Below are 21,451 nucleotides of genomic sequence, written 5' to 3'. Positions count from 1 at the left end.
CTTGAAATTTTGAACCACTTAGTGATTAGAGTAGTGCCCACACACAGCAAGTGATACCTCAATCATAGTGAGGAAGATCGTGAAGAAAGACATTCAACAAGAAGGACTTTCAGCACTAAAGAAGGAGAGAAAGAGATCCAGGTTCAGATCTTGATAATACTCTGCGATAGAAAGGATACAAGGGTTAGAGATCTGAACAGAAGGAGACAGTTAATTCCGCTGCACCCAATGTAAGGTTTCTAATACTTTATATGTGTTTATTTCATAATCGTTTTAGAAGTTCATATTTAGGGTGTTAATCAACATACTTGTTAGTAGATCTAAGATCCTGGTAAAATAATTTCCAACAATTGGCCTCAGAGCCATGGTAATTGATTTGCTTGCTAGAAATTTGGACTTAAAACGATTTGTTTGTGTGTTGGATGGTATCATGTTGTTTTGTGGGTTGTATGATGATTGATTGATGTTTATGAATTTTCGTGGAAAATAATTGAAAATCTGTTTCTGGAATTATTTTTATTGGATAGTTTGGAAAAAATTAAGCAATTTACTTTTTTACAGAACTCAATTTCGATTTAATTTGAATTAGTTATTATTTTTTGAAGTTTCGAAAAATATCAGGTGACATCACTCACCCACGCGCGCGAGAATCCCTTGTTTCTCGGTCGTGTGCGGGTTCGGACAGCCCCTTGTCCGAGATTTCTCGGTCTGAAGGCACCGTGTGTGCCTGGGGCTGGGCTACGCGCACGTAGATGCTGCTAGCAGCATCCATGGGCGTGTCTTTCAGCCCATTCCGCCGGTGTGCATGCCTAGGATGGTATGCATTGCATACCGTCCGTACTTCATGCATTTTTTTCGTTTTTCTTCGATTTTTCATGCTATTTCATGGAATTAACTTCCGATTTTTTGTATAGTTTTGTATTTAGACATTTACTATTCCTAATTCAATTCTAAATATCATAATTAAATTAATTAATTTTTTTTTAAATTAATTAATTTTTTTTTTAAATTAATTCATGATATTAGTGTAATTTGAATTTGAAAATAGTAAATATCTATCTTTTTTGCTTAATTATCTATCTTATTTTTAAATTTGATTATATCTTATCTTATTTTTAAATTTAAGGTCATATTTTAAATTTAAATTAAATATTTTTTTTAAATAATTTGACCTTATTTAAATTTAAAATAAGATAACAATAATCATGTAATTTTAAATAGAAGTAAGATATTTTCCTAACTTTTAAATTTTGTTATTTTATTTAAATCATAAAATCTGAAAAAGATATTTATTTATCTTTTTTTTTTTTAATTTTTTTATTGAATATTTAATTTATAAAATAACATTAAATTTTTAAAAGTAGTTAGCAAATTTTGAAATGATATTTAGGTTAGTTGAAACCTAATTTTTTAAAATTGTAAGTTTAATTTTAAATATTATTTTATTAATTTCGAATATATATATATTTTATTATATTATTATTTTTTTTTCAAACATAAATATTTTTTTTATTTAATTATTTAAAATTAAATAAATCCTACATACAACTATCCAGCTAACCTTGTTGCAGGAGTATGTGTTTTAGCTTGTATGTAAGTTTTATAAAACCTATTATTGCTTGATTGCAAATAGCCATGGTTAACTTGTTGACAGATCCAATGATCTGATTTTAACTCATGGTTCCATTGGTCAAGTAAATAATTTGTAACAGGTAAATTTTACAATCTTCTTTCATCTGTGTATGACCTAGCAACATGATATGATCCATCCAAATGTGTGCCTGTGTGAGCCTATATGTTTAATTTTATTATTGATGCATATAGGTTGTTGTTGCTAAATAAAATATCATAGTTTTTGATAGATTTTATTTAGGCCCATTTAATTTTTTGGGCCTATTCAATTAATAACAGTTGTTTATTTTAAGGTTAAATTCCTCTCTTTTGGGCCTTGTGTGAGAGTTGGGAGCCATAGTAGTGGGTACGACATACTGAACTCAGCCCCCCTTACATGAACCACCCCAATTGTGAAGGCCCATTTGCCTGATTTGAATACTCTTGAGATCGAACCTAAACATATCAGGATTAAGATCATTTGATCTAGGACCAACTAGGTGATATTGAATTGAATAGATATTACGGTAAATTTAACATATCTAATCAAAGTTCAATATCAGTCCCTTCCCATGTATACTCCATACATCCGATACTGGTAAACTTTTCCAATGCCCTGGAAAGGACATAACACTTATCCAAGGTGTAAGCATACCTATCGCTGATTATCATGCCAGTCTAAATGTAATACCCTAGGTTTAAGAGAATGGATTAGCAAAACCCTAACTAGTTGATTGAGTATTATTATGAAATTATATTATTATATAATTTAATATATGTTAATTAATATGAGATTTGATATGTTAAGACCCCGTTGGTGAGCCAGCGGCATTTCAGTAATTTTGACTCGAGAAGGGTAAAACAGTGAAATTAATTTAAAAATGTGCTTATGGAACTATGTTATTATATGGTAGGCCTGTGTTGTCTTTTTCAGGTGTGTTGTGATAAGTTGGCGCGGTATAGTCACAACCGGGTATTTCGGGGCCAAAATACAATTTTGGGATAAATTATTGGCATTATATTTATAAGTGAATAATCTGAAATTTTATTTTTGAAGAGTTATTTTAGAAATGACTATACTATCCTTGAAATGTCTATTTGAGAGTTATGTGATTTGTGGGCATTTTGGTAACTTTGCTTATTTGAGTTATAATTGAACAAAAAAAGCATTTTAATTAAACTAAGAGGCATTTATTTTCTGGTTCTTTCTCCACAAAACAACCCCCTTCTCTCTCTCTCTCTCTCTCTCTCTCTCTATATATATATATATATATCCCTCTTTGTATTTTGTTGAAAATTTTGGTGATTAGCTTGGTGTTCAAGCTTGAAATTGGAGGGTGTTAAAGCTTGATCTTGGTTGGTACTTGAGGTAATTTATCTTGCTGATTTTTAGTTGAGTTTATTGCTGAAAATTTTATGTGGAAAAGCAAGAAATTGTGTGGTATTTTCTTAAAATGCATGTGACTTGAATTCATGTTAATTTTGATGGGTTTTGGCTTAGATTGCATGGCTTTGTAATGGATTTTGTTTGTTGAGCTCTAGGTGAGTTTTTAGGGTAATTTCCATGTTTAAATTCAAGTCTTGCTTGATATTTTGTTGCTAGAAAAAAAAAGAGGTTGAAGCTAGCTTGAAGTTTAAGTTCTTGAATATGAGTTCTTGGTGATTTTGCTCAAGTTGGAGCTTTGAATTTTATGTTGTTTAATTTGAAATTTTGATGTGTTTTGCTGGTGTTTAAGCATGAAAATTATGTATGTTAATGTTGGAAATTATTTTACCAGGATCTTAGATCTACTCACAAGTATGTTTATTAACACCCTAAATATGAACTTTCTAAAACGATGAAATAAACACATATAAAGTTTAGGAAACCTTACATTGGGTGCAGCGAAACATAATGACTCCTTCCGTTCAGATATCTAGCCCTTGATTCCTTTTTGTAGCAGAGCATTATCAATATCTGAACCTGGATCTCTTTCTCTGAATCTTTGATGCTGAAACCTCCTTTTTGCTGAAAGTCTTTCTTCACGATCTTCCTCACTATGATTGAGGTATCACTTGCTGTGTGTGGGCACTACTCATACACTAAGGATTTCGAAATTCAAGAGGAAGAGAGAGAGAGTGGGTTCGGCCAAAGATAGGGAGAGAGAAGGCTCAGTTTTTTCTGAATGAAAAAGTAGAAAATTTAAGTGTAATTTTCCTGAAGCCTTCACTATCTATTTATAGCATTCCACTAGGATTAGGTTTGAATTATTTGGCATTAAAATAATGAAAATATCAGTTTAAATTTCCTACAAAAGTGGCTGGCCCTATACTAGTGGATTTGGGCGTCACTTTTTGCAATTTTAGTGTTTTATCTTTTCTGCATCTGATTTTCTCAAAAACGCCAATTTTCTAATTCAACCATTTAAATGCCAATTCTAAATATTTAATAACTATAAATAATTATTAAATAATATTTTCATTTATCATATTTATTAATTGAACCATACAAAGTATCATAATTAACAAATATGCCCCTAAAACTCTTTCTTTACAATTTCGCCCTTACTTAGTGAAAAATTCACAAATAGACATAGTCTAATTTGAGAATTATAATTGATTAATCAAAACCAATTATATGAGTCTTACAAGCAATATTATCTCAACTAGTGCGGGGACCATGGGTCTATATAACCGAGCTTCCAATAAGTAGATCAAGAATTTAGCACTAAAATTCACTAACTTATTAATTCTTCGTTGAATCCACGCATAGAACTTAGAATTGCACTCTCAGTTATATAGAATGCTCTATATGTTCCACCATATAGACACATCATTAGTTATCCATTGTTATAATCCTAATTTGATCAATGATCCTCTATATGAATGATCTACACTGTAAAGGGATTAGATTACCGTAACACCCTACAATGTATTTATTCCTTAAAACACTTGACCCCGTATAAATGATATTTCAGCTTATGTGAAATGAGTACTCCGCCATTTATGTTCGTTTGGTCAAGCTCGAAGGAGATCATCCTTTGCTTACTATTCGCCAGATAGAAGCTATAGATTCCATATTTATGTTAGCGCTCCCACTCAATTGCACTACCGTGTTCCCAAAATGTACGTATCACCCTGACCTAAAAGTAGGCTTAACTAATAAATCAAAGAACACGAATAGCCTTTCGAGATTGAGCCTAATCATATCAGGATTAAGATCATTTGATCTAGGATCAACTAGGCGATATTGACTTGAACAAATATTACGGTAAGTTTAATAAATCTAAGTCAAAGTTCAATATCGGTCCCTTCCGATGCATACTCCATGCATCCAACCTGAGCTTTACTTTAACCAATGCTCTGGAAAGAACATAGCACTTCTCCAAATGCAAGTAAACTCTGTTGTAGATTATCATATCAGCAAAACCCTATGTCTGATAAATCTAGGAAACTTTATTCACATAGTCGTGTTTACTTTCCAATGTGTTGACGACACAATAAACATGATGAAGTATGTGAAAAGGGTTTCAAATGAATTTATACATTATATACATATAATCATGAAATAAATCATGTGAACCATGCAACATTAAATGTTATTTCTGATCTATATTAATAAGTAAATCTGATTATATTGAAATGAGTTTTATTTAGGGCATAAAACCCAACAAACTCCCACTTGCACTAATATAAAACAAAAAGTGCGTTTCAAATAATCTCAACACCTCGATATACAAATCAAGTGTAGTAGTAATAAACTCCTCGTAATAGGATCTGAAAGGTTGAATTAACCACAACCTTTTCTCCACCATTACTCTTCCTTTAATCACAAAATCATTGATAATGTGAAATTCCTCTCTATATGTCTACTCTCTTGGGATACTGGATTCTATACCTTTGGCAACTACTTTTGGTTAATCAGGAAATTAACACTAGTAGTTTAAGGCAATTTGGAATGATGCCAAAAATGTATAGAACTTTCCTTAGACTGAATAAGTACCTTTCCTGCAACTTTAACATTCAGTCTCTTTCTGGTAGACCTAGAGACTTCAGATAGGTTTTTACACTTCTCCAAAATCACTATTCCACCCCCAGAGTAATCACCATCTTATCAGAAAGATTTACTAGCACAAAGGCAAATTTCGAAATCTGATATGGTGTAGTCTAAGAGTTTTAAACACACCATTATAGACTAACATATAGTTCCTCTTATTTATCTTAAGATTTACTTGATTGTCTTCCAATGTTCTTCTCCTGGATTAATCTGATACCTACTCATTACTCCCACTAAACAGCAGGTGTCTGGTCTAAGGCATACAAAAGCATATCTATGACCTCTCACTGTTGATTTAAGAAATTCTTTCATGGCTTTATCTTTTTTGGAATAGTAGAGACTTTTCCTTAGATAAATAAAATCTATGCCTAAGAAGTTGTGAAGCTTCTATAGATTGCCATTAGAAAGAAAATGCTTCAGCATCTTACTAAAGTAAGCTGCTTGCATTAGAGTAAGTAATTACCAGGTATACCACAAGCCATAGGTTTAGATAAACTCAAACCTATAATACTATGAACAGGAAGTTTTGTTAAGTCCATTGAATAGACTTATTAACTAAAATTTCCTTTTATGTCCTTGTAATAGAAAACTTTAGGTTATTCCATGTGAATGGATTAAACAATAGTTCTATTGGCTTTTCTTCTTAGTTTCTTATCTTGACAATCCATTACTTGTTTAAACTCACAATGGATTTTAATCACTAGTGTCTCCCAAGTCATAAGAAGGTGAGTTCCTAGAAACTCTCCCACTACGACGAGGTACCGTGAATTATGTCTAAGAAAACTAAATGGTATTGATCTCTTCGGTTGTGACAAGACAACAGAGGCAGTGGGATCATCATATATCAAATAAGATGATAGAACACTTTTGGAATCAAGAATTAAATATCTCCTTTATTTGCTACTTGTTTTCAGACTTAGTCATTATCTTAGAAAAGTAGTATTTGTTTGAACAAACACTTTCTTATCTATTGACAATGGGATGGTCCACCCCTAATCACTTAGAATAGCTAAGAAACCATGGTTAACAGTTCTAGCTTTTCTTAAGATTTTGATTAGGTCATCCATGAATCTAGTAATGATTTACATTAAGTACCCAACCATTACATCATTCTGAAATTGTATTACCATAGAAGGATTTAGGCAACGACTAGTAACTAATCATCAATATGCAACTCGAAATTTCTGGGGAGGTAAGTTTGGATATAATTCAAAAATCAATTTAATGATCTTTGAACTGCATATCTACGAACTATTTCTCCACCCCTATCAGTTCGCAAGATCTTTAACCACTTACCTTAATGGTTTTAACCATTGCTAGAAATTAATGAAATTTTTCAAACATTTCAAATTTCTTTGCTAAAAGGTATAATCTAGAGTTATCATTTTAAGAATACAACAAAAAACTCATATCCACCCCTGAATGTACATCCATCTGCGAATGAGATGAACTACTTTCAGTGGATATAGGCATATTAACTCTTTGCAGAGAGTGATCTTGTCAAATCCACTATGAACAAGATACAAATGCCATAGATTAAAAAAAATGTGGTAGTGTCTATTGATGACATAGGTTTAGTTACATCAAAGAGTTCTTAGAATACTGCAAGTGGATCCTGGTCACAGAATACCTAACTCATATTCCACACAGTTTTAATCCATTAATAGAAGATGGATATTAAACACTTGAGAAAGTGTAACTGTATTGTATTCTGGAATTAGAAATATAAGAAAATTTCTATTTGGAATCTAAAATTAAAGTCAAAGACTTAAATTTATACCAAATATAATGAGTAATTCTATCTTGGACCAGCACTACTAATACAAACTCTAAGTCAGATTTGCCCATACAAGTAGGAGATTTCTAAGATTGAGGATTTATATTAATTGGGAATAGAATTTCGGGATTATAATCATATGCGTCATTTAATTTCGTAAGAGAAAATATAATGACATGAAATGATTTATAAACCATTCATCCAATGATATATTATTGAGCTAATTCGAAATGAATAAGCTAAGAGGAATTAGGATAATTTCGTTTATAAATAAGAATCCAACGATGCTTCGATTAGCGAAAGACAAAGTAATCTTATTTATGTAATCTTCTTGTTTCATATTGTAAAAATACTAGTCTAAGGTGTCATCAATTGATGAACAACTAGATGTTGCATATACAATATTTATCTTTCGAGATCTTACACTATTATGTATGTCTAATGGTGAAAATCCATTAGGGATTTATCTCATTAGAAAAACAAACATGTTAGACCAACAATGAAGATTCGAAATTAAACTATAACTTAATAACAGAAAATAACATGGTTCAATATAAATTCATACACAATTCAGAAATTATAAACATATAGCAAGTAGGAATGACTAGTGAAAATACTAAAACATACAATCCTAAATAATTTCCAAGGTTTTCAACAAACTGATACAAAGGTCCCGTAGGCGAGAGTCAAAGTATCATTTATTGAATAGAGTTGTCAGCTCATCTAAAATAGAAACCATTCTAGCAACCTTTTATTCGATCAAAATAAGAATCCAACGTTGTCCCGGTAGGCGAGAGTCAAGGTTATTCTTATTTTATGAGCTTCCACCATTGTTTCATGTTTTATGAGTTTATCTCTAAGTAGTCATCGTAGGGGAGAGTCTAAATAGAGACGAAAACTCACAAAACACTTATCAAATGAAATCTTACGGTGTTAAATGCGTTCAACGAATAACCATCCATAGGGGGACAAAGTCTAGCGTCTCGAGGTTATATTGAAAACATTTAACTTTTGTAAGACCAACAATGGAGATCGAATATCTTAATAATAATCAAGCTCATTATTTAAAGTGAGTTGTATTTTCTTTGATTCTCTTTATTTAATCTATTTATTTTAAATATATATTTATTAAAATTTCCAATTTAGAATGAAAAAAATTCTAAATATAAATTTTACTTAGATGGATATGAAAATGACATGAATTATGTCCATCTTAGTAATAATTTCCAATAAATATTTAAAAAAATATTCAATTTAAGTTGTTACAAAATTAATTTAAATTAATTTACAACTCAAATTTAATTTTCTATAAATATATATTGCATTTCGAAAAATTAAAGTATTCAAGGATACAATTTTCGAAAATGCATATTAAAATAAAAAATTAATCCTGGAAAAATAATGATAATTTAATGTTGGCCCAAAATTAATTAATAAAATTAATTTACAACAAAAAATATAATTTTCCTATTTAATTAAATATATAAGAAAAATTTCAAATATTTAAGTATGATGATGAAAATCAACTTAAATATTAATTTTTTATTTAATTAAATACACTAGAAAAATACTTCAAGCAAAAATATTATCTATCTAGATTTTCCTTTGACTAATTAATTCAATTTCTAATAATATACTTTAATTCAATTTATTTTAAATTAATCAATAAATGAAGAAATAATTGATTTAAGTTGATCCAAGAATTAATTAAAATAAATAATTAATTTACAACTTAATCTATTTTTCAAGATAAATTCAAAAACATCTTGCATTATGAAATGCAATTTCGAAAATTGATTAATAAAATAAAGAAAAATATATTTTACTTCATTTATTTTAATTATTCATTAAATGAAAAAATCATTGATTTAAGTTGGTCCAAAATTAAAATAAATAATTTATAACTTTAATCTATTTTCAAATAAAATTCGAAATTCCAGCATTTAAGAAATGCAATTTCGAAATTTGATTAATAAAATAAAGAAAAAATATATTTTGAAAATTATTTAAATTTAGTTGAAAAAATAAATTTCAACTAAAAATAATTTTCTATTTAATTAAGTGTCATGAAAAAGAAATATTTAAGTATCATGATGAAAATCAACTTAGATATTTAATTTTCAAATTAATTTAATGTATTAAATTCAAGAAATAAATAATTAAGTGTAGAGAAGGCTTAATTATTAATCTCTAGTTTAATACTAGGAAAAAAATATACTTAAAATAAATTGTACCAAAATTAATTATTTAAATAATTAATTTCACAATGTATAATATTTTCCTATTTAATATTAGAAATAATAAGTAGTCTAGAAATAACTATCTAGAAAATATCTTATTTGACTAAGTATCTTTTCCACAAAATTTGAAAAAATATCTAATTTAGGTTGTATTAGAAAAAATCTAGAACCTAAATATTTTTCAAATTTAAATTTAATTAAATATCAAAAATTAAGTTGTAACCACTTAATTTGAAAATATTCCATTTTAAGTTAATATTCGAAAAGATATTAACTTAAAAAAAATATCTAAAGAATCTTAATAACCAATGCCTAAAATTCCTCAACTTAATTTTGAAATTTTAAATCCAAAAGATATTCAGATTTAAGTTGGTTAGTTGAAGATAACTAAATATCAACTTAAATATGAATATTTAATGAAAAATTTAAATTAAGCTCCAGAAAGAATCTAGATGGTTATAATTCTATATTTAATTAAATACAAGAAAATACATATAGTTTAGCTTAGAATAAAAATTCTTTAAACTATAATTTTTTTTAAATTAATTTCAAAATAAATGAAATTAATTATGTTGCTAATCAATTTTATTAGGTTAAACTAGTTTAATTAACCTAGTACAGTTATTCAAATCAGGCAAATGGGCCTTCACAATTGGGGTGGTTCATGTGAGGGGGTGCTGGGTTCAGTATGTCGTACCCACTACTATGGCTCCCAACTCTCACACAAGACCCAAAAGAGAGGAATTTAACCTTAATAAGAACAACTGTTATTAATTGAATAGGCCCAAAAACTAAATGGGCCTAAATAAATTCTATCAAGAACTATGATAATTTATTTTAGCAACAACTACCTATATGCATCTATAATAAAATTAAACACATAGGCTCACACAGACACACTTTGGATGGGTCCTATCATGTTGCTAGGTCATACACAAATGAAAGAAGATTGTAAATATACCTGTTACAAATTATTAACTTGACCAATGGAGCCATCAGATCATTAGATCTGGCAAAAAATAACCATGGCTATTTGCAATCAAGTAATAATAGGTTTTGAAAACTTACAAACAAGCTAAAACACGTACTCCTGCAACAAGGTTAGCTGGATAGTTGGATGTAGGATTTATTTAATTTTAAATTAAATAATTAATTTCGAAATAATTAATTAAATAAATAAAATATTTATTTTCGAAAAATTAAAATAAAATAAAAAAAAATTCGAAATTTTTTTAAAAAAATTTAAATTTAAAATTAAACCTACAATTTTGAAAAATTAGGTTTCAACCAACCTAAATATCATTTCAAAATTTGCTAACTACTTTTAAAATTTAAATGTTATTTTATAAATAAAAATTAAATAAAAAATTAGAAAAGATAAATGAATATCTTTTTCAGATTTTAAATGTAATTTAAATAAATAAAATAACAAAATTTAAAAGTTAGCAAAATATCTTATATCTATTTAAAATTACATGATTATAGTTATCTTATTTTAAATTTAAATAAGGTCAAATTATTTAAAGAAAAAGATTTAATTTTAAAAAAAATTTAAAATCTGACCTTAAATTTAAAAATAAGATAAGATATAATCAAATTTAAAAATAAGATAGATAATTAAGCAAAAAGATAGATACTAACTATTTTCAAATTCAAATTACACTAATATCTTGAATTAAATTTAAAAAATATTAAATTAATTCAAAATGATAATTAGAATTGAATTAGGAATAGTAATAGTATAAATATAGAACTACACAAAAAAATCGGAAGTTAATTCCATGAAAAAGCATGAAAAAACGAAGAAAAACGAAAAAATTGTGAGCTGTACGGACAGTTTTCCCGATCGCAGGAAAATTTCAGCACAGCTTCGATTTTTTCGAATCTTCAAAAAATCATAACTAATTCAAATTAAATCAAAATTGAGTTCTGTAAAAAAGTAACTTGCTTAATTTTTTCCATACTATCCAATAAAAATAATTCCAGAAACAGAATCGCAATTATTTTTCACGAAAATTTACAAACATCAATCAATCATCAAATAACACTCAATACAACATGATACCATCCAAAAACAAACAAATAATCGTTTTAAAGTCCAAATTTCTTGCAAGTAAATCAATTACCATGGCTCTGAGGCCAGTTGTTGGAAATTATTTTACCAGGATCTTAGATCTACTCACAAGTATGTTTATTAACACCCTAAATATGAACTTTCTAAAACGATGAAATAAACACATATAAAGTTTAGGAAACCTTACATTGGGTGCAGCAAAACATAATGACTCCTTCCGTTCAGATATCTAGCCCTTGATTCCTTTTTGTAGCAGAGCATTATCAATATCTGAACCTGGATCTCTTTCTCTGAATCTTTGATGCTGAAACCTCCTTTTTGCTGAAAGTCTTTCTTCACGATCTTCCTCACTATGATTGAGGTATCACTTGCTGTGTGTGGGCACTAATCATACACTAAGGATTTCGAAATTCAAGAGGAAGAGAGAGAGAGTGGGTTCGGCCAAAGATAGGGAGAGAGAAGGCTCAGTTTTTTCTGAATGAAAAAGTAGAAAATTTAAGTGTAATTTTCCTGAAGCCTTCACTATCTATTTATAGCATTCCACTAGGGTTAGGTTTGAATTATTTGGCATTAAAATAATGAAAATATCAGTTTAAATTTCCTACAAAAGTGGCTGGCCCTATACTAGTGGATTTGGGCCTCACTTTTTGCAATTTTAGTGATTTATCTTTTCTGCATCTGATTTTCTCAAAAACGCCAATTTTCTAATTCAACCATTTAAATGCCAATTCTAAATATTTAATAACTATAAATAATTATTAAATAATATTGTCATTTATTATATTTATTAATTGAACCATACAAAGTATCATAATTAACAAATATGCCCCTAAAACTCTTTCTTTACAATTTCGCCCTTACTTAGTGAAAAATTCACAAATAGACATAGTCTAATTTGAGAATTATAATTGATTAATCAAAACCAATTATATGAGTCTTACAAGCAATATTATCTCAACTAGTGCGGGGACCATGGGTCTATATAACCGAGCTTCCAATAAGTAGATCAAGAATTTAGCACTAAAATTCACTAACTTATTAATTCTTCGTTGAATCCACGCATAGAACTTAGAATTGCACTCTCAGTTATATAGAATGCTCTATATGTTCCACCATATAGACACATCATTAGTTATCCATTGTTATAATCCTAATTTGATCAATGATCCTCTATATGAATGATCTACACTGTAAAGGGATTAGATTACCGTAACACCCTACAATGTATTTATTCCTTAAAACACTTGACCCCGTATAAATGATATTTCAGCTTATGTGAAATGAGTACTCCACCATTTATGTTCGTTTGGTCAAGCTCGAAGGAGATCATCCTTTGCTTACTATTCGCCAGATAGAAGCTATAGATTCCATATTTATGTTAGCGCTCCCACTCAATTGCACTACCGTGTTCCCAAAATGTACGTATCACCCTGACCTAAAAGTAGGCTTCACTAACAAATCAAAGAACACGAATAGCCTTTCGAGATTGAGCCTAATCATATCAGGATTAAGATCATTTGATCTAGGATCAACTAGGCGATATTGACTTGAACAGATATTACGGTAAGTTTAATAAATCTAAGTCAAAGTTCAATATCGGTCCCTTCTGATGCATACTCCATGCATCCAATCTGAGCTTTACTTAACCAATGCTCTGGAAAGAACATAGCACTTCTCCAAATGCAAGTAAACTCTGTTGTAGATTATCATATCAGTAAAACCCTATGTCTGATAAATCTAGGAAACTTTATTCACATAGTTGTGTTTACTTTCCAATGTGTTGACGACACAATAAACAGGATGAAGTATGTGAAAAGGGTTTCAGATGAATTTATACATTATATACATATAATCATGAAATAAATCATGTGAACCATGCAACATTAAATGTTATTTCTGATCTATATTAATAAGTAAATCTGATTATATTGAAATGAGTTTTATTTAGGGCATAAAACCCAACAGTTAATGCCTATTTAGGTACTTTTTCATTTGGTGATTGATTACCTTGAGTTGTGTTTGAGTTTGTGTTGAATTGGTTGAATTTTGGGGCTGAAATTTGTTGCTGGTTTTTGGTGTTGTTGGAGAGTGAATTAGGTGTAATTCATCTCAATATATTTGATTTATGCTAGGTGAGAGTTTGCTATGATTGTGGGCTGGTTTAGCATAAAAATTGGTATTTTTGGATGCATTTTCGTGGCTGGAAACAGGGTTTCCTAGGTTTTTAAACCCAGTAGCCGCGACCATTTTTGACAGCTTATTGTACTTTTTTTGGGTTTTTGTTTTGGTCATAACTTTTGACTCGGGACTCCGTTTGGGACGTTCTTTATATCGTTGGAAAGCTCGTTTCGAGCTCTATGTGAATATTTGTAATTTAAATGACAATTTTATAATTTGTAGAAATGAATTGAGGGATTAACCCTATACTTGTGTATCCAGGGATTGTGACTAGGATTACCGGCACTTGGTCAGGAGCACCCAGAGATTTGGAATCTCTACATTTGCGGGACATCAGGTAAGATAGTAGTTAGGATGTAGAGATATACGCAATGGCGCTTATATGGAATGTGATTTATATGAGACATTAGAAACCGGGATTAGAGTTATTACTCTAAAGTGAGCAGTTTATTGGCTTAGGGTTATTACCCAAGTGAATTGTTAATATGTAATTGTTATGCCATGATGTATATAGATATATATTGAAGTAAAGGGTTATGTATTCAAGGCATAATCGGGTTGGACTCGGTAACGAGAACCGAGATGAACCGTTCTAAGGCCTTATTGTAATTAGACGTGTGAGCGTAACACGTAGGTCTATGCCACATAGACATAAATTGGCGTGTGAGCGTAACATGCAGGTCTGTGTCATACAGACAAATATGAAATGGTATTATTATTTATGTGATGAGTTATATATGATTAACGATATATTTTACTGTCTTGCTGGGCTTGGCTCACGGGTGCTCTACTGTGCAGGAAAGGGTAAATCTGTCTCTGATCAGCCATGAGTATGGGAGTTGGGCGATGTATGTACATGTTCGGGCCACACTAGACCAAGCGGGTTGGGGTCTACCAGTGTTGAAACTTTTGTAACTCTGTTTTGCCACTTAGGTCGGCTAAGGAGAAAAGACTTGTAATATTTTGTAAAATGATTTTTGGGATCCCGAAACATGTAACTTTTGTTTGTAAGATTAAAATTATTACATGTTTATTTTCACTCTGTTTTCGTTTAAAGTTTAATTTCTGCGCTTATTTTTTTAGTAATCCAGTTTAGGGGATTAGGGTTTCTTAATCATATTGGGTAGCGTGCCTAAAGCTTAGGGTGTTACACTAAATCCAGTGAATTGACAAATCAAGGAATTAAACTTTCGGACATATAATCAAGATTATATTCCACTGTGCTGACAACACTATAATCATTAACAAATACATATGTTCTAGACTTAATAGAATTTATAATCATGAAATAAATCATGTGAACCATGCAACATAAAATATTATTTCTTATCTTTATTAACTAGTAAATCTGATTATATTGAAATGGATTTTATTTAGGGCGCAAAACCCAACATAGTCATGCACTTTCTATGTGTTTCTATTTAGTAAAAATAATATTGATGTTTATTTTTATGTTTAATCTTTTATTGCATCATCGCTTGATGCATAATGTCATTTCTAGGTTCTACATAAGATTAAATCATTTCTTTTATTTTCAAGAACTTGTATACTCAAAAATACAATGGACTTTATGTTGGAATTTATTTTACCAGGATCTTAGATCTACTCACAAGTATGTTGTTTAACACCCTAAATATGAACTTCTAAAACGATAATTAAACACATATAAAGTTAAGAAAACCTTACATTGGTTGCAGCAGCATAATGTCTCCTTCCACTCAGATCTCTAACCCTTGTATCCTTTCTGTCGCAGAGTATTATCAAGATCTGAGCCCGAATGTCCTTCTCTTTGTGTGTGATCCTTCACAGTCTTCCAATCTATGACTGAGGTACCACTTGCTGTGTGTGGGCAGTACTCTATCACTAAGGGTCGAAATTATGAAGAGGAAAAGTGTAATACCCCGGAATTAAGAAATGGATTAGCAAAACCCTAACTAGATAATTATGTATAATTGAGGAATTATATTATTATATAGTTCAATATATGTGAAATTATATGAATTTTATTATGTTAAGACCCCGTGGTGAGCCAGGGGCATTTTGGTAATTATGACCCGAGAAGGGTAAACGATGAAATTAATTTAATTACGTGCTTAATATAACTATATTATTATATAGTATGCCTGTGTTGTCTTTTCAGGTGTATTCTGACAGGTTGGGGCGGTATAGTCACAATCAGGAATTTCGGGCCGAACTGGGTTCGGGCCCGAAATGTAAATTGGATTGAATTAATTGGCATTATATTTGAAATTATGAAATCTGAAATTTATTTGGATATAATTGAGTGTGAAATGGCAAAATTTATTTGGATATAATGCGGGGGCTGTTAATGCTAATCCTCCTGCTGACTGGCAGCAAATGTTTCATGAAAGGCGAAGTGTCATACTTCGTCAAGAAGAAGAGTTGCAACATTTGAGGCAACAAGCTGTCCCAGCTAATCAAGGGTTACAACCAGCTCCTGTGCCAGTGGTGGGTAACCAAGGGTATGTTATGCCGCACCGGGACTCGGTGTTCGAGCGGTTTGTGAAGCTGCAACCTCCGGTTTTTCTGGGAGGCATTGATATTATTAAGGCTGATCTGTGGATGAGCACTGTTACCCGTATCCTCAATAATATGGGGGTGACGGGAACTGAAAGGGTGAATTGTGCGGCCTTTATGTTCCAAGATCATGCCCGCGTTTGGTGGGACATAGTGGGTCAGACCCGAGATGTCACTGTGATGACATGGGAAGAATTTAAGAAACTTTTTGAAGAAAAGTTTTATAACATGGCTGTACGGACTTCACACCAGGAAGACTTTGTGAAGTTGACTCAAGGGAAGATGTCGGTGGCTGAATATACCCTGGAATTTGACCGATTATTTAAATTTGCTGGTGATTTGGTGCCTACCGATTTTACCAGAAAATAGAAGTATGTTCGAGGACTGAATGCTACAATCAGTCGAGACTTGAAAATTACCACATCCCATGACACTCTGTATAAGAGAGTGGTAGACTTGGCCCTAATTGCTGAAGAGGCCGAGCAGCAAGTGATGAAAGAGCAGGCTGTAAAGGATGCCGCCATGGCATCAAACCCTCCTGCTGGTGGTAATTTTAGTAAGGGGATCGACAGTAGCAACCCTGAGCACAAGCGGAAGGCTGAGGCTTCCGGAGCTTTAGGAGGAAATAGAAAGTTTCGGGGAAACAGAGGTGGCCGTCAAGGCCGCGGGTCCTATTCTGGTCATACCCTGAGTGTCCTAAATGTAAGAAGCATCATCCTGGTGAGTGCCGAGCCAAGGCATGTTTCCAGTGTGGCGTGGTGGGCCACTTTATCAGGGATTGTCCCCAAGCTAAGAAAGAAGAGCCTAAGAAGAATGTTGCTCAGAACCCGGGGCGACTTTTCACTATAACTCAGGCAGATGCTGATGCTAGTCCGTCAGTTGTGACAGGTCAGTTATCTATTAATGGTTGTGCTTATACTGTATTATTTGACTCGGGAGCTACTCATTCATATGTATCGAGTAGAGTGATAGAAAGTTTACATAAGCCATGTGATATTTATGTTTCGGGGTTTGGAACCCTGTTACCCTCGGGAGACCTGATAGTGTCCACAAGGTGGATTCGGTCTTTATCTTTTTGGATTGACGGTTGTGAGTTGACCGCCAATCTAATTGAGTTACAATTGTTTGATTTTGACATAATCCTGGGAATGGATTTTCTGTCTAAGTATGGAGCAACGATTGACTGTAAACGGAAGATGGTAGTGTTTGAGCCCGATAGTGCTAACCCAGCGGTGTTTGTGGGTAAGGTTCAGGGGGCACACATACCGAGAATATCATTGTTGAAAGCTAAAGACCTGATGGGTAGAGGTTGTCTAGGGTTCATAGTTACTGCAGTGGACACTAGCCAACCTGTGACATCAGGGCCTGAAAATACGAGATTGGTATGCGAGTTTCTTGATGTCTTTCCAGAAGATCTACCGGGATTGCCACCTGTGCGGGAGATTGAATTTGTTATTGAATTGGCTCCGGGAGTGGATCCAGTGTCTAAGGCACCGTACCGAATGGCTCCAGCTGAGTTGAAGGAATTGAAGATACAATTGCAAGAGTTGCTGAATCTGGGATTCATTAGACCGAGCTACTCACCTTGGGGAGCTCCGGTTCTATTTGTGAAGAAAAAAGACGGAACCCTGCGGATGTGTATTGACTACCGGGAGTTGAACAAGCTTACCATTAAGAACAAGTATCCTTTACCTCGGATTGATGATCTGTTTGATCAACTGAAGGGGAAGACGGTCTTTTCCAAGATCGATCTTCGCTCAGGCTATCATCAGTTGAGAATTCGAGAGGAAGATATCCCGAAAACAGCGTTCCGTACTCGGTATGGACACTATGAATTTCTTGTGATGTCTTTTGGACTCACTAATGCCCCGGCGACATTCATGGATTTGATGAACCGAGTGTTTAAGGATTACCTAGATAGGTTCGTGATTGTGTTTATCGATGACATTTTGGTGTACTCTGAGACAGAAAAAGATCATGAGTTGCATCTCAGAGCGGTTTTGCAAAGATTACGGGATCACAAGCTTTATGCTAAGTTCAAAAAGTGTGAATTCTGGTTATCCCGTGTCTCATTTCTGGGGCACATAGTGGATAAAGATGGGATCATGGTGGATCCGGCCAAAATTGAAGCTGTTCGGGATTGGCCAGCACCGAAGTCAGCTACAGAGGTCAGAAGTTTTCTGGGTTTGGCTGGTTATTATCGTCGGTTCGTTGAGGGTTTTTCAAAGATTACTGTACCCTTAACGGAGCTGACCCGAAAGAACCAGAAGTTTGTTTAGACTGATCGGTGTGAGAAAAGTTTCCTGGAGTTAAAGCAACGCTTGATTACCGCTCCTGTACTAACTCTTCCTTCAGATAAGGAAAAGTTTGTGGTATATTGTGATGCCTCGAGACAGGGTCTCGGCTGTGTGCTTATGCAGGCTGGGAGGGTAATAGCTTATGCTTCTCGGCAGTTAAAGGAGTACGAGCAGAGGTACCCTACTCACGATTTAGAACTCGCAGCAGTGGTATTTGCGCTAAAGATTTGGCGGCATTACCTTTATGGCGAGAAATGTGAGATATACACTGATCATAAAAGTCTGAAGTATTTCTTTACCCAGAAAGATTTGAATATGAGACAGAGGCGTTGGCTAGAACTGGTAAAAGATTATGATTGTGAGATTCTTTATCACCCTGGTAAAGCCAATGTAGTTGCTGATGCCCTGAGTAGAAAAGGTCAGAGTCAGCTAAGTTCTATGAAGCAAATCTCTCAACAACTGGCAAATGAAATGACTCGAGCTCAAATTGAGTTGGTTGTGGGGCAATTGGCTAATATTACCCTGCAATCCACTCTTCTCGAGAGAATTAAAGAAGCACAAAAGCAGGATTCAGAATTGATAAAAACCCAAGCTAGGGTTTCGGCCGGGAAGGCTAGTGATTTTTCAGTGGATGAAACGGGAATGTTGAGATTTGGGAATCGAATTTGTGTGCCTATGGATGAGAACATCAAGAAAGAAATCATGGATGAGTCTCACACGACTCCTTATTCATTTCATCCAGGGTCGACAAAGATGTACCAAGACCTAAAAGCCATGTTTTGGTGGCCAAGTATGAAGAATGACATCGCTGAGTATGTTGCAAAGTGCCTTACGTGTCAGCAAGTGAAGGCTGAACACCAGCGACCTGCAGGGTTGCTGCAACCGCTGAAAATACCAGAATGGAAATGGGAAGATATAACTATGGATTTCGTGGTAGGTATGCCTAGAACCACATGACAGTTTGACTCTGTGTGGGTCATAGTGGACAGATTTACAAAGTCTGCTCACTTTTTACCTGTTCGGACGAACTTCTCCATTGATCAGTATGCTGAGTTATGTCAGAGAAATTGTTCGTCTGCATGGTGTCCCAAAGTCCATTGTATCGGATAGAGATCCGAAGTTTACATCAAGATTCTGGGAAAGTCTGCATCGAGCTATGGGAACTCAGTTAAAGTTCAGCACAGCTTTTCATCCTCAGACGGATGGACAATCCGAGAGGACCATTCAGATTTTAGAAGACATGCTACGGGCATGCGTGCTTGACTTTGAAGGATCATGGGTAAAGTACCTTCCACTGATCGAGTTTTTTTATAATAACAGCTATCAGGCAACAATCGGGATGGCTCCTTACGAACTTTTATATGGAAGAAAATGTAGATCACCTATTCACTGGGATGAAGTGGGTGAAAGAAAGTTCTTGGGTCCCGAAGCTGTTCAGAAAACAAGTGAGGCAATTGATAAGATTAGAGCGCGAATGCTCGCGGCTCAGAGTAGGCAAAAGAGTTATGCCGATCCAAAGCGTCGAGATATTGATTTTCAAGTCGGGGACATGGTATTTCTCCGAATATCTCCGATGAAAGGCATAAAACGCTTTGGGAAGAAAGGAAAGCTTAGCCCGAGGTTCATTGGACCTTTTGAAATCCTTGAGAGGATAGGGCAAGTAGCGTACAGGTTGGCTATGCCCCCACACGGCCTGTACATAATGTGTTTCATGTTTCAATGCTTCGGAAATATGTCTCAGACTCGTCCCATGTTCTGAGTTATGAAGCATTGGAACTTCAGCCGGACTTGTCATACGAGGAACAACCAGTGCAAATACTTGATAGAAGAGAAAAAGTCTTGAGAAGCAAGAGAGTGGCACTGGTGAAAGTACTGTGGGGGAACAGTAAAGTAGAAGAGGCAACCTAGGAACTCGAGACAGATATGCAGCAGAAATATCCGGAGTTGTTCAAGTAAATTTCAGGACGAAATTTCTATAAGGAGGGGGTAATTGTAATACCCCGGAATTAAGAAATGGATTAGCAAAACCCTAACTAGATAATTATGTATAATTGAGGAATTATATTATTATATAGTTCAATATATGTGAAATTATATGAATTTTATTATGTTAAGACCCCGTTGGTGAGCCAGGGGCATTTTGGTAATTATGACCCGAGAAGGGTAAACGATGAAATTAATTTAATTACGTGCTTAATATAACTATATTATTATATAGTATGCCTGTGTTGTCTTTTCAGGTGTATTCTGACAGGTTGGGGCAGTATAGTCACAATTGGGAATTTCGGGCTGAACCGGGTTCGGGCCCGAAATGTAAATTGGATTGAATTAATTGGCATTATATTTGAAATTATGAAATCTGAAATTTATTTGGATATAATTGAGTGTGAAATGGCAAAATTACCCTTGTGTGGGTGAGTGTGTGTGGATTTAAGCCATGGGGGCATTTTGGTCATTAGACCTTTATTTTCTAAGTTTGTTAAAAATGAATTTTGAGGAAAATAGATTGATAATTTCTGGTTAACTCTCTCTCTCACCCGAACCCTCTCCCTCTCTTACCCTCTTGTTTTTCAAAACTTGAATAATTGAAGAAAAAGCTTGGTTTTTGGTTTGATTGAAGCTTGATTTTGGAGGAAGATCATTACTCTTGTTTTGTTGAGAATCAAGGTAGTTTTTATGATCTTAACCTTGTTTTAATTG

At 33.1% G+C, this 21,451-nt stretch overlaps 1 long non-coding RNA gene across 1 annotated transcript; it reads left to right on the top strand.

The window, feature by feature from the left end:
* The first annotated feature begins 2,844 nt into the window (after positions 1 to 2,844).
* LOC133029188 (uncharacterized) lies at positions 2,845 to 14,955 on the top strand. Its single transcript, XR_009683361.1, has 2 exons — positions 2,845 to 2,980; positions 14,715 to 14,955. It is a non-coding gene; the product is annotated as an uncharacterized LOC133029188 (long non-coding RNA).
* Positions 14,956 to 21,451: the final 6,496 nt, after the last annotated feature.

Source organism: Cannabis sativa, chromosome 7, assembly GCF_029168945.1.
Source record: "Cannabis sativa cultivar Pink pepper isolate KNU-18-1 chromosome 7, ASM2916894v1, whole genome shotgun sequence".
NCBI lineage: Eukaryota > Viridiplantae > Streptophyta > Magnoliopsida > Rosales > Cannabaceae > Cannabis > Cannabis sativa.
This window is presented reverse-complemented; position numbering and strand designations above follow the sequence as displayed.